This window comes from Acartia tonsa, chromosome 7 (genome assembly GCF_053477335.1).
Source record: "Acartia tonsa isolate MP-2025a chromosome 7, ASM5347733v1, whole genome shotgun sequence".
NCBI classification, from domain to species: domain Eukaryota; kingdom Metazoa; phylum Arthropoda; class Copepoda; order Calanoida; family Acartiidae; genus Acartia; species Acartia tonsa.
Genome location: NC_137266.1, coordinates 3,709,862 through 3,723,647, shown reverse-complemented (window position 1 = coordinate 3,723,647; position 13,786 = coordinate 3,709,862). Strand labels below are relative to the sequence as shown.

General features: G+C 29.8%; 1 long non-coding RNA gene across 1 annotated transcript; it reads right to left on the bottom strand.

Annotated features, from left to right (window-relative positions):
* Positions 1–75: 75 nt before the first annotated feature.
* Positions 76–1,852, bottom strand: LOC145324673 (uncharacterized). The gene is made up of 3 exons (XR_013881303.1): positions 1,806–1,852; positions 962–1,082; positions 76–281 (listed from the first exon to the last, which is right to left on the bottom strand). It is a non-coding gene; the product is annotated as an uncharacterized LOC145324673 (long non-coding RNA).
* Between the last annotated feature and the right edge of the window lie 11,934 nt (positions 1,853–13,786).

Below are 13,786 nucleotides of genomic sequence, written 5' to 3'. Positions count from 1 at the left end.
TCAAGGGGGTGTAAGGGGTAAACAATAAGGGGGTATAAATAAGAATGAAAATATTTCAAAACTAGAAACAATAAATTTTTATTCAATTAAAAGATATAATATTAATATGAAATAATTATGATTAATTAAATCACATTATTTTATTTAGATCAATAGGTTTGATTTGTAGGTTGAAAATTTAGGATCAAAACAAAAAACATTTAAAGCAAAAAAATACATCTTTATTACATAACAACTTTATGCAGCAGCAGAGCTTGACTCATATCCATAACCAGCTCTATCTAAAATGGAAATAATCAATTTAGAAAATTGTTAAGATAACGAGGATGTCAACATTCATAAGTACCAAAACATAAAAAATCAGCATGCAATTGTCTTTATTAGTATTACCAACATACTTACAGACCAAGTATGTTCTTAAGTATTTCCCTAAAGCACTACAGACTAACGGGCAGTTGATTATAGAGTAGCTTCACTGCTAAATTTAAAGCTGTGTAAATACATAGGTTATTTTAAATTAGTACTTTTAGCTGTTTTTATTAATTTTTAAGACATATGTTAAAATTTATGTCAAATTAGTTTTGTAATCAATAAAAATTTGTGCATTTATTTATACATCCACCTGTTGATATACTTTTATGTTACTTATTAGAATAAATATCTATCCATTTGACTAAAATTCCTATTCCTATATATCTATCTAACTATCTATCTAACTATCTATCTAACTATCTATCTAACTATCTATCTAACTATCTATCTAACTATCTATCTAACTATCTATCTAACTATAATAGGTTAACTCACAAACAAAATATGAATTTTACATATTTATTGAGACATTACAAATTGTTTCGTGCATGTTTGCACTCTTCAGATGTCAATGTAACTATCTAACTATCTATCTATCCATTTATCCTTCTATCTAACTATATATCTATCTATCTATCTATATGCATACCTGAGCCAGATGCCATGCTGCTATACTCCTCATCATTTCCAATAGCAGCCACCATGGTGGTGAACATAGTTGCCATCATGACAGCCACCATCACCACGGTTGACATGTTAAACTTCAGCATCTACAAAAAAAAAAATTATAAAAAGAACAAGAATTTTATAATGATAAAGTAATAAAATGCCTTTCTGTATGAATGTTCGCTTTTAAAGATCTTTTAAACGAAGTATCTTGCAGAAGAGATAGTAACGAGAAAAAGTACACTATAAATCAGTGAGCAAAGGTGATAAGTTGAAGTAAATCCCCAATTATAATAAATAAAATTACTTCTCTTGTAGATTACAATTAGTGGTTAAAACGTTTTGACACACAGCTTAATGAACCAACCAGTCAAAATTCAATAAAAGCCCCCAAAGTTGCATAAGAAAACGAATAAATCTTTGATTTTGAAGAAAACAGCTCAATGTCTCATCCCTCCCTGACTATTAAGACACGGAAGACAACATCCATTAAAGCGAAGCCTAACAAATAAGAAAGTGTGACATATGAATATTACCAAGTTTAGAATAACAACTCATTAAAGATTTAACATTAAACATTTTTTTTTAAAATTAAGGCGGACATCTTTTTGCATTAAAAGTCTTGATTTTAGAGATGTTAAGCTTATAAAATTATACCTAATAACCCTTGAAATCAAAATTTAAAAAAAGGTCAGAAAAGCTTCGCATTTAAAAAATTTTCATTAAACTAATTTATAATAAAAATAACATAAAATATTTTATAGTAAGAACAGAGAAAATTATATAAACAAAAATTATAAAATCAAAACCTTATTCAGCACTATTACCTTTTTAGTTGTTGTTATAATTTTGTAATTAAAACTGATAAATAAATAAAATAAAATAAAGTGGACCTTAATCAATATTAACAGGTGTCATGAATCAGGTAGGGAGGGGACATTGCACAGTTTATTGCACTTGCCACAAAAGTTTTATAATAACGTTTAATTCTTTGTTGGCTTTAGAACTTTATTAGATTTATATTGGTTAGTTCATTTAGTTGAGTGTCCAAACAATTAAACCACTAAGTTTAATCTACAGAAGGGGTATTTTTTGTGTATCATCATTAAGGATGTACATTAATTTATCGTCCATTTTCTTGAACCTGTAGGTCCCTGGTCATAAATAGTTTACATGTTGGTTTCCCTTTTAGTGACTAGTCGAGCCCAGACCCCCTTTCAATGTTTTTAAATAATTGAAAATAAGGGGTATTTTTGTGGTGTTAATTGTTAACTTAGGTTAGGTTAAGTATGGTTATGTTGGCTACATGATAGCCACTCAGAGTTATACAAAATTAAGGGGGAGGGGTAAGATTCATATGGATAAAATATAGTTCTAATATAAATCATCATGCAATTAATGAATAATAATAATGATAATATTGACATATGTTTAGATTAGGTCAAAGAAACAAGGATGACATACTTACATGGCGAAAATAACATAATTTAGATTAAAATAGACCAATCAGAGTCTAGTTAAATCTTAAATAGATTGTAACAAAGACGTCCAAGTTTTTTTTGTATTTTTGAATTGATGAATCATAATTAAGTTATAACAAATAAAGAGAGTACCACATAACATATTGTTTGCCCAATTGTAAAAGATATCTTCTCCAAAAATGTCAGTTCGTAAACAGCAGCTAAAAAAATTACATTTCATCATCAGAGCGTTAGAGACGTACAAACAACGTGAATTTTAGAATAGCTTTGGTAGTCAACAAGGAGTGTTAATATAAATTAAGTATAGTCGTGACTTTGAACTTTTAAAGCATCTTCAAATAGTACTTGGTATATAGGTGCTCTGTATTTGTGGCTAAAAAATCATTCCGAGACAGACATATGTAAAGCATTTCTTAAATTAAGAAACGGTTCAGTGGTTAGTGAGATCTAGATATAAATAACAAAAAAAGTTACCGCTATGTATAACAAGATTGATAAAGATCAATTTATTGAATAACTTTGCGTACAAGGAATGACTCATTATTAAAGGAAATTTAAAGCATATTTGATTATCTATGTCATGAAGTAATAAATATGTTTTTTCTTTAATTTTTCAATAACCGGACTAAACTGAATTTTAAAGGCGAATTCATATTTTTCTTGGGAGTAATAGATTGTAAATTAAAAGAAAAAATACTGTAAAATATCAAAGATATACTTGCAAAGCTTTTTAATAATTCGAAATATACGTTCGATTGCCTGTCTGTCTGCCTATAAAATAAAGAATGGAGAAAAACGACTTTCTCGCTCTTATTCGAGATAGACATCTGAAAATTCTTGTTAAAATCTTATTTTTATGGATAATATTTCGGTATAATTCATTAGTGGCATCAAACTGCTTTTAAGCTTTTATCTTTAAAATAAATTTCTCATTGTTCTAGGAGATAATTGTGTTATAGATGAAAGGACAAGTAAATTTTTAAATTTAAGTCTTTTAGTTGTTTTAGGCTTTATTTTCAAACTTCGAACACAGAGCCTTAAGATGGTAGGGGCTCAGCCGCTAGTATTTTAATATTGTTGTTCTTCGCTACTTGTTGAAGTTGTCATCCTTGTTTCTTATGCATTCTTATACCTATAGTTCACTGTTTGGATTTTTCTATAATAGATATAAATTTGTTGCATCTAGCAAATCGAAAAAAAAACATTTTAAGACATTAAATCAGATAAATATATTTGTATATGTATTTGAATAGGATAATTATATTTGATCATTTGCTCTAGTTAATTGTTTTTAATTTAACAAAATAACAAATGATATTTTATAGGCTTTCTTATGACGCTTAAAACTAATACAATAGATCCGAAGTCTTATTATTAAATAATTGGCTAAAGATTATATCATTGTCAATTTTCATAGAGTAAAAAAATGAATGGTACGTCCCTTAAAATGCCCTGCGGGTCACCTATTGCCCAAAATAAACTAACCTGAAGTAATATATTTTAAATTTATTCAAAAATAAAAGTGGGTGAGTTTGTGCTCAACAGGAAATTTGAGGGAAAACACTTTTTGAAGTTTTATAATTTAAAACCAGAATCCTTAACATGCGCATTTTTTATATCTTTTAGATTCTATTCTTTTAAACAAGGATGCCATCATCAATAAAAGGGGATCTTGAAATATAAGACACTTTGAAAATATTTCAAAATAAATTTTAAACTTGGTTGTTCAAGTTTCTGAAATGGTCAAAATGGTCGAAAATAGAGCATTACCACCCTCTTTACCCCATCCCCTCCCACCCTACTAAATGAACGAACTGACCAATAAATGAGGATTATATTAGCAACCTAAGTCGACTACAAATTTTCCCCTGTCAATATAATAGACGTATTCTATTTCCATTAAGGGGCGCGTTGGAAGATCTAAAGGGCTTGATCAAGAGTCGTTATATAGTGAACGAAATCAAAGTTTTTTAGTAAATAAGGAAGCCCCGCTCTCTTACATGTTATGAAAGTGAAACTAAAGTAGGTTTAACTATTTAAAGGTGTGGTACATTTTTTTATGCATAGCTTTTCTAATGGTCCTATCTTCCTAAAAAACTTATAGAATACTTGAATATATAAAATAAAAATGGGACGTCATGAAGACACGTCTAAAATGGAAGGCGGAGAGGAGAATTTGTACAGGAAACTCCTAAAAAAGATATTTATGATAGACGTACTTTTATGATGTCACACATGGTACTTTCGCTGTCCCAAAGAAAACGATTTTACTCTTTTGCTTTTCTATCATTTTAAGTAAGGTACCTTTTAGATTAGGGTATTTTGGAGGTTATAGGGAATAGGCCATCTAGAATTTAGGCACTTAGTTTTGCTACAATTTTGTTTAGACATATACATTTATAATCTGCTTATTCAGTTATGATACTCTAAAAGTTTTAATTTTCGTTTGTCCTATTATGAATTTTGTGTCATCCTTGTTTTTAATGAAGGTGGAAACAGCCATTAATATATGGTCTTGATTCAAACTGGATTATCCCAGGAGGGAGAGGACATTGGATCTGTTATTACACTAGTCCCCAAAAATTTATAATACAGTTTTCTTAATCGTTGCTTTAACAACAATGGATTTTGAGTGATTGGTTCTTTAAGTAGAGGTTTCAAACATTTTAACCACTAATTGTTATCTAAAGAAAGGGTAATTTTATGTATCATCATTGGGGATTTACATCGATTTATTTGCCATTGTCTTATCCCTTTTTATCCCTGGGCTAATCATTTTTTATCAAGGATATAGAAGGATCAGTAGATTAAATAAATGTATATGGAAGAGCTAAACAAGGATGACAACAAACGGACATAAAAAGATATATATTTAACAACGCAATTAATTTTAAACATTATTTAAAAATTTTCTTTTGATCTATCCCAAAATTGTTTAAATGGTGGATGTTCTATTTGAAAATACTTACATTTTCAGACTTGGTAAGAGATGCTTTGCTAAAACGTTTTGCCTAACAATCCTGGGAAGATCTACATATTTAAATCAAAGCCTTGGATGGTTTAAGACTATATTCATTTATCCCCATCAAGAATGCTGTAATTGTGTGTAGGGGGTTTTGTCAACACTCCCCTAAATCAATATAATTATTAAGAACAGCCTTTTTTCATCTCGTTAAGCTCTGCCAATGGACTGTTAAATATTAAAAGAAAATCATTGCATTTTGGGTATTGGTCCATTTGACATTTTATTTTTTGTAAAATAGAACGTTTTTCCTAAGTACGCAAAAACATGATAAATTTCATCAGAAAAATTCTAAAGTATTTTATGAATATAATTAATGCTTTATGAACGCAAATAAACATATTTATTTTATTGATTTAAAACACCTGTTCCGTTTGATGATTAATACTTGATGATAAAACGAAGGTACATTGAGGAAGCAAAGCAACTCTAAATCCTGTCAAGCGCATCTGTGTTCGTCGTCGGGGAGGTGATAGGTTTGAATATCGGCCTAACACCGCATCATAACTGAAGATGTTAATATGGTTCCTACTGCTGCTATGTCAGGTGCGCGAAATAAAAAGTTAGAGTAGGGGGGATGTTTTGGACAGTTATGCACAGTTAGGACTTCACAATTAAAGGTCGTGAAATCAAAGGGTTGGTTGTCTTTTTGATGTTACTCAATCTAGTATCCAGAGAAAGAGTTAGAGCATCGCCTCCCATTACAAGCGGATGTTTCACTGGTTTCTCGAAGATGAAGCGAAGCACAAAAAAATAGAAATACAGACATATGTTGTAAATCAAGAATTAATGAATCGAAAAATTGTACAACCATTTACTTGTGTTTATTTATGTTTTAATTTTATAACTTTGTTGCTTTACTGACAGACCGACGGACAAAGTGAATTATATATTGGATGCTTGAACGAAGATTTAGAAATCTTAACAAAACAATAATTTCATGATTAGAAGCTAAGTAAAATACGTTTCCATCATAGTGTTACTGACTAGCGCACGGACAAAAATATAGATAAGACTTGCTACTAAAAAGTACAATATTCAAAATGAGACATGGGAAAAATAAGCAATTTTTTCGTAGATTTTGGTTACATACCCTAAATCTACAACAATTGTAGATGTTCGTCTATTTGTGTTTCCATTGGGATAGGTTACAATATCTGAAAACCAACCAAAAAGATCATTAAAAATACCGAAAGTTTTTAAGCCGATGCATAAAATTACGTGTTTATAAAATTTGGGGTACTTATGTAATCTACAATTCAAAGTCCCCTCCCTCTCTGATATTAAATCATGTAAAATTATTACATGTTTTATTGGAAAGCAAGTTAAATTTATATTTATTAAATAAAATTTTACGAACAAATATTGCAAAAAAAACTATGGCTGATTTTAACCCACCTTTTTTGCAATATGCAACTTCTATGGGTAGAGAGTTCTAAGATGATTTTTATACAATAGCATTACACTTATAATTTTTATTGTTAAAAGCGAACATTGCCTATAATCTTATATATACTTACCAAGTACAGTTATGATTTACGTTATGTCAGGTAAGGTACATGGTAAGCCCGGTAGGATCATGACACCCTTCCCTTACCCCAGAGCTCAGACCTATAGAACTAACCTCTGCTTTAATTTCAATTTATATCTTGAATACAAGGAGTAGACGAGTGTTTATTTACTCGCTAGGCTCTTTGAGGGAAATCACGTTGCAGTTTTCAGTTTAAGATATTGCTTTTCAATAAGAAAAGTTTTACCACATGTTTTTTTTATAGCGGGTGTAAGATTTTATTTATTTTGTTGAGTAGGTTCAAACCCCAACAAAATAGCTTAAAACTACCACAGGGCCACTATCCACATTATTCGGTTCGCCAGTTACCATGATCTTAAGCTTCAGGCAGACAGATGGATGGGCGGACATACATCGTACTACTTTGAATTTTAGACATATATTTTTTATCCTACTGTGATTTTACGAATACAATATTTTTTAGAACTAGCTTTATCTTAATTTCTCTTACATGCAGAAATTCTAGAGGATTGGCACAATATCCATTTATAATTGTTTCTAAAAACTTCGGCCTAAATTGAACCAGGGAGGGAGGGGAAATTTGACTGTAAATTAAATACACTATAGTACTCAAAACAAGTTACCTTATTCGTTAGCTAAAAAACTTTGGGTAATTTGTTTGGGTGGTTTCAAACTCATAATGTCAAAGGTTTCAAACAATACTTTTAGTCTACACTAAAGTGTAATTGTGTTTATCATCATTGGGGATGTATATCATTTTATCGTTAATTGTCTTATCCCTTTGTATTCCTGAAAATGAATTTAAAATTGCAACTTGTTGCTACGGCAAATAATTGAGATTTGCATAACCAGAAATTATTAGGATTCAAACCAGCATGAATTTCACAAAATTTGGTAACGCAGCTACTCTATGTGCATTCACAAAGTATTATTTACCGTACGTCTATCTTCTATAGCAGCCAAGAATATTGAGAATGTTGGGTGTTTTCCCTTAAAGTACCTATCGATAACAATATATAAGATAACACATTATTGATTTATTCAAAATTAAAGTTGCGGGTTGAATTTTATGTGCTCCACTAGGCTTTTTGTGGGAAACCACCAATTTCGCTAATAAGAATGTTTCATATGAAAATTTCAACTGCAAATTGAATATTGTTTCTACTGTTTATCGGCCAAGACAAACATCTCATAATGTTGTTATGGCGCAGTTTGGTTCAAGATTCGAAAAATTATTTTAAGTCAATGTTTGAAGAGTTGTCTTTAATGACGCAACAAAGGTGTATAGTAAAAATATTCTAGCCACTGTTAATGCTTATTGCGTTAATATTTATAAATTAACAAGGATGACAACATCCATAAAAGCGAAGCTCTGAAACGGTAGGACAAACGGACATTAACACTTGTATAGTGTCATAACTGAATAATCAGAATATAAATGTCTAAAAGTCGAACAATATAAAATAAGTAAATATGCTAATAAAACTGCTTAAATATAGGATATTGCTTAAGGACATACTTGCATTAGGACTTGATTATAGAGATGCCTCTCTTATAACAATGTACTTTTTGTCCCACAAATCAGTAAACCAAAAATTAGATCATTCGGATAATTAGATCACATAAAAATTTGTTGTTAAAAAAGTAAAAAAATCAACATGTTTAAAATGGACATTCTGGTAGTGATTATAGAATTGCTACGCTTTCTAAATCGTACTTAGCTACTACAGGAATCACCATGCAAAATTTGAAATTGACAATTCTAACATGCTTAAATTAACGAAAAATGCTATCCGTTCCGGACAGCCGGACCGACCCTAATTATTAAAAGCTTTGCTTTTAACAAAATACATAAGTAGCCAAAAAAAACATGGAATAACAAACGAACAAAGTGTCTTATATAGCAGATGTTGAGTTGTCTTTACAATTAAATAAAAATCACAAAAACCTTTTTATAAGTCTTTTGAAGCATCAACGACAGACAGACGGAAAATCAATGTAAAGGCTAGATAAGCACTTGTCGTTGGAATATTCATTAAAAATTCCAGCCTTCTACCATAAATAGCAGCTGAGAACGTTACGGACTGACTGATTGACGGACAGACAAAGTGAATTTTAGAGTAAATTGCATAGAATAAGGAGGAATAGAAATGAAAACCCTAAATATTTCTGGTATTGAAGGAATCTTTGACTTGCGCAGTAAAGACAATAATGCTAAAGTTACAATCACAATGACTAGTTGGACAAAATTAGAAAGATTTAATTTGTATCAAAATCCAATATATAATGTTAGATATTTGTTTTATCTTAATGATTTTAAATTATGTATTGAAATTTAACACACTTGAATATAGAATACTTAAGAATAGTTCTCAGTTATCAGAAGGTAAAGTTTCACCCTTAAAACAAGTATCTGTATAAGACTAACACCTCTGATACACACCTCTTAATGAAGTGAAGACAGCATTAGCTGCTTGGTCGTTTTAGACAAACACGTAGAGTTACTTAACATCCTGATGTTTTAATTTTGGTAAGTACGATTGACCAAATTTGTAATTTTCAAGGGTCAGCTAAATGGGTACAGCCCCTTCCTCCCCCCCTACCACAAGTTAATGTATGGATGTAGTTGCTATTATGTATAAATCAGCTGTTTACATAGAGAAAATAATAAAAGAGAGAAATCGAGGTATTTGGGGGACTAAAATAGGCAGTGGGCCTATAGGCCTATATTGAGCACTTGCCGCACTGAATTTTTATTGTTATTCCACCACTTTTCAAAATGGGAATATTTTAAAATTAGATGTAATTTCAAGACAATTATAGTTGCTGTTTAAAGCATACATCTGATTTTTATAGGATGATATAGAAATATTTTGAATTATTATCCATTTTGATAAAACCTATTGAAAAAATATAAAATTATCATTATTAATTTCTTATAACTTTGCTACTGACTTTAATCATTACACACATTATTAGTTTATAAGATTTATTTTGCTGTCTATCTAACTTTTATTTCTTAATAAATAATCGTTTTTCCAAATTAATATAAACATTTGATTGTAAATCATAATAGTCAGTTTTTCAGTGCCATCTAGCTTTGGATATAGAACTAGAATATCAAAGCATTCATCGATTTTTATTTTTGTCTGTATTTTTCTTGTTTAGGATTTTTGTCACTAAAGGGCCAAACCCTGAGGGCTAAATAAGATCACTTGAAAATGTTAAAAATATTGTAAAAACGAGTATTGTCTTAGAAAAATGTAGTTAGCATTATTCACTAATTTTTATTATACAGTTTTGAAACATTTTATTTAATATTTATCCTTAGTTTTCAAGTATGAATTCGAAGTAGACAACTAGCGATCCTGGTGGCTTACAGCTTAACTATTAATTTTTTTATTAATAAACATTTAAAAGTTTTATTCTGTTAATTAGATTTAAATATCATATTAAGCTAATTTGAAGAAAAAAAAAAATTTTATCATAAAAGGTAAATCCTCCCATTTTTAAACTAGGTGTAACAAACTTTTCTACCGCACCAAAGCCGCCCCTGGCTGTTTGTTATTTAAGATCCTAAATCAAATTGTATTTTAAATATTTTCTTATTTTTTTTTAAAACGTAATAAATTAGGTATAGAATAGGTAATGATAATAATAAGAAAAAAAAAATTTTTTTTCCATATAAAGAATAGGTTATGATTACGATGCAAAAAGCCGTGGGCGGTTTAGATAAATAGCAGACGAATTATTTTAGTAGGGGGGAAGTAGTATTTTACAATGAAAAAGGGGTGAGTATTCATCCTCTTATCCTCTTTTCTTATGGCTGTTTAAAAACAAACATAAGAGCGCAACCTAGTTTTATAATATAAATACCAAGACCAATATTTTTTGTAAATTTTCTTACACAATTTAATTTTTTAAGACTTAAAATGCACATCAAATTCATTTTTAATCCATTGTGAATAGGGAAGAGAAAGCTGGAAGCTTGGCTACAAGGCTTTTAGTAAATTATTGCAAAATTCAGGCTAGCCAGGCAGAATCTTCTACCTGGATTCTATTCTATACTTTATCTTCTTTGGTAAATTGGCTAAATATCTTTATGTAAAAGTATTCCCAGCCAGAAAGTAGCGTCACTATCGCGCTACTATAGCGCACGATATCGTGTAGCAATCGAGCACGAGTTCTTACGATATCGCTAAATAGTCGTCCAATGCACATCGACGATATGTTACGATAAATGGTCGAAAAGGTACTTAGAGCTGCGCGATACACCCACGAAATCGTAAGGCTCGTAAGCGATATCGTGCCAAAATCGTGAATAAAAAGTACATTTAAAAAATATTTAACATCATGTAGTTTTGTTTGTATATTAACAGAAAAAATGCAATATATTTTTTAAAATAATGTGAACTTCTAGCGGCCAATTTATAAACTATATTTCTCACAGAATGATGTTGATTATATGTTGGTTGTTTGTCTGTTTGTAAGTGTGTGTTGACACACATAAAATGCTATTGTTTACGATATCTTAGGGAAATCGTGGTTGCCGCGATTTTTACTACAAAATCGAATTAATCCCTAGCGATTTTTTTTGATTTTTGCTATAAAATCTTAAATAAGATTTTGGCAATAATATACTACATATCGGATGCGAGTTTCCTTACGACGTTTCTAGCTGGGTTAGAATTCATGTGTGTTTATGTGTTTTAGGTTTATCTAGCGGTTATGCCCCTATGGCCTCTAGAGGCACCTGAGGGAAAAAACGTTTAGAAAAAATAAGCTTCACTGTAAAGGAGAATCATATCAATCCAGCTAGACAAACAGAAGACATCCTGTTAATTTCATAAAAAGATTTCAAATTAAAAACTTTTAATTTTTTGGTTGGAAAAAAATTTACCATGAATTAGTTTAAGATTTTCCTTAAACAAATATATACTTAGAGGGAGTTTATTTGATTCTACCAATTTATTGAAATTTTTTATAACATCATCCATATAAGCAAAGCTCGGAAAGCAAAACATTTGGACCATGGAAAGAAAACGAAGTAGCGGGTTTCGTCGTAATTTTACAGTGCTTTTCTCCTTTTTATAGCCCCTGGGGGCTCTATGTCTGCGGGTCAAATTTCCTAACTTATTAACATTTACCTAACCAATCAAAAGCTACGAAGCCTGCTACATCGTTTTATTTCCATTACCCAAACATTTTATATGACCATGATTGCAAAATTGCTTGAATACAGGATACTGTTTAAGGCAGAGATCATAAGGGATTATACAATAGAAGATCAATTGATGTAAGTCACAAATCATGACATTATGTAGAATAAAACTGTTGGTCGAAACGTTAGGAATGTGCCAATTAATCAAATATTTAATTAAAGTAACCAATAATTTTAAGCCTAGTTATTAGAAATCATGATTATTAAACGTTGGGTAATAAACAGTCCAATGTCTCCTATATAGACATGCTTTTATTTCCTAAAAGGCTGAACATGAGAAACATATTTATCCTACAAAATATGACGCAAGATAAAAATTAATAACTTTTGTAAGGTATCAATTATCTATTTTAAGATTAAGCACGTTTTGTGAGTTTTTTTTATTTGATTTTTAGTAGCGCAGCTTCACTTCAATTTGGCTGTCTGTCAGTCTTTAATGATATGGTGTAAATGTGATTTTATCAACTGCTTTTTATGATAGACAGCTGACATTTTGGTAAAGATTTCCTATACCAATGAACATCTAATTGTAATTAAATATAATTGTTTTAAAAAGCTTTTATCCAAATAAGACATTTATTTTCATCAATAAATATCTAAGAATATTTACTTCGGGATCTTAAGGGATAATACAATGGACGATACTTAAGTTACATATCAAATTACTGTAAATTAATATTATTGGTGGAAAAGTTTGGACGTTAAAGGTTTGAACCAACCAATCAATTTTGAATAAAAGTACCCAAAGATTTTTCGACAATATATGAGTTATATAAAACTTTGGATACCTTCCAGTATAATTCAAAAGTTTAGATTTGCTTATAATGAAAATGAATTTAATTCTTTGAATCTTGCATTTAATTTAAATAATTATTGTAATTAAAAATTAAATAATATCAAATAAGTGTTCAATTTTAATGAATTATTATTCATATACTTCATTAAAAAATCTTTCATTTTAAATCAAGTATGACATCATCAATAAGCACAAACATATTTTTAAAAAATTGAAAAACAACTTATGATAGAGTAAATGCGCATAAATCAGAGGAATCATCATAAATAATTCCAGAGGCGAATTTTATTCAGCCATAAAGCTGCCTACAAATACTATAGAACACCTAGATATCCTATAATATAAGTTAGTAAGTTTTTTTGTCTGAAGTTTAAGATTTCAATAACTACTTAACGGATTGATTGAGTTCTCTTTTAGTCCCAATATTTTTATTTTTATTCCCCATTCTTATCAAGCCCTTTAATAAAGATGCGCAGCCACTAGTTAATCTTTAATAATAGCATAAATGCAGGGAAAAAACAGCTACAATATGTAAAACAAAAATATAAAAAAAAACTGCTTGTCTTTCAAACTATAGCAATTCAAATCCCCCCATCAAAATTAATTATTATACCTCAAAATTGTGAAACTCAAAGAAAACTAGTTATATGAAGCTTAAAACTTACCTAGAGCAGTACAACCTCAAAGGCTGTCTTATTTACTAAGTATATTTGCGATAACTTTTATTTAACATTTACAAAACAGCCTGCTTTATTGC